At 45.0% G+C, this 1549-nt stretch overlaps 1 non-coding gene across 1 annotated transcript; it reads left to right on the top strand.

Annotated features, from left to right (window-relative positions):
• The first annotated feature begins 476 nt into the window (after positions 1-476).
• On the top strand, positions 477-549 carry TRNAF-GAA (transfer RNA phenylalanine (anticodon GAA)). The gene has a single exon. It is a non-coding gene; the product is annotated as a tRNA-Phe (tRNA).
• The last annotated feature ends 1000 nt before the right edge of the window (positions 550-1549 follow it).

Below are 1549 nucleotides of genomic sequence, written 5' to 3'. Positions count from 1 at the left end.
TGTGGACCAGCCACTTGGGGTTTCCTCACAGGGTGTATGCCTTACTCTCTGTATGAGAGAGCAGATTAGCATAAATTAGGGTACTGTAGAGCATCAAACTGTAGCATTTGAAGCACCATCCTTGAATGGTGGCTATTATATTTGAAGTTTAACTCCAGGACACTAATTTCCAGTTATAACTTTGTTTGTGTAGGGAAAAATGATTTCATGCATGCTATTTATCATTGTGAATTAGTCCCCTGACCGATGGTGACCAGACTATCTCAAAGCTAGTTAGAAACAAATCTGCTAAGGCAGAGAACTTCCTGAATTTCTTATTCTCATCGGTCCTCATTTTCTTCTAATTTCAATTATCCTAGCACATGTCCCTTTTCTCTTTGTCTTTGATTTCATACAGGATACCTGGGGTTGCACTGTTATGTCATGGGTGACTAACTGCAAGGTCAGCTGTTCAAAACCACCAGCTGTAGCAGCTGGCTGAAATAACTCAGTTGGGAGAGTGTTAGACTGAAGATCTAAAGGTCCCTGGTTTGATCCCGGGTTTTGGCAATTTGCAGCTAAGCCTAGGTTTTCCACATGTTTACATTCTCAAAACCACCAGCTGGTGCTCAGGAGAAAGATGGAGCTTTCTACTGCCATAAACAGTTCCAGTCTCAGAAACCCACAGGAGCATTTCTATCCTGTCCTATAGCGTCACTAGGAGTCAGCATTGACTTAACGGCAATGAGCGTTTTTTTAAATTACTGCTTTTTGAGCTTTTGGTATCATATTATCATTTTAAACAGTTTTTCAACCTTAGCATGAGTGTATTCCGGGTTGCAAACTCACATGATTGCAGGGGTCCAATAGGCATAGCACAAATGAGATAAGTGAGTCAACACAGTGGTGAGAATTCTGTCGAACTGAAGCTTGGTGCTAACTGCAAGGTCAGCAGTTCAAAACTACTGCCCACTACATGGGAGAAAGATGAGGCTCGCTTCTCCCATCAAGTTTTACTGTCCACCAAAACCCATAGGAGTAGTTCTCCTCCATCCTCCAGGGCCGCTCCGAGTCAAAATCAACTTGGTGGCAGTGAGCAAGCTCCTTTCTCAAAGGTTGGTTGCAACCCAGAGTGAGGCAACATATATCACGTCAAAACATAGGTTTAGTAGTGCCCAATATTCTGCTATTTCAAGGGAATCCAGGAGCTCTATTCTTATGGAACTTCCCAAATTTAAAACTCTTTTGGTGTTAGGTGCCTTCAGATGGATTCACGGTGACTCTGTGGACTGGGTGGAACTGCCCCACGGGTTTCTTGCCTGTGATTTTTCCTAGAGCAAGTCACCAGAACTTTCTCCCATGGAGCTGCTCGATGGGTGCCAACCACCAACCTCTCTGTTAGCAGTGGACCAATGAGCTGTGGTGCCACCCGGGCTCCTCCCTTCCCCTTCGGGGGCCTCGTTTATTGATGAATTCATCAAAGCTCAAGAGAGCTGAGTGGTTAAGTGCTGCGCTGCACACCGGAAGGGCAGTAGTGCGCATGTGCACCATCAAGGGAGAAAGGTGTCAA

This window comes from Tenrec ecaudatus, chromosome 16 (genome assembly GCF_050624435.1).
Source record: "Tenrec ecaudatus isolate mTenEca1 chromosome 16, mTenEca1.hap1, whole genome shotgun sequence".
Lineage (NCBI taxonomy): Eukaryota > Metazoa > Chordata > Mammalia > Afrosoricida > Tenrecidae > Tenrec > Tenrec ecaudatus.
Note: the sequence above shows the minus strand (reverse complement) of the source record. Positions and strands in the feature narration are given on the sequence as shown.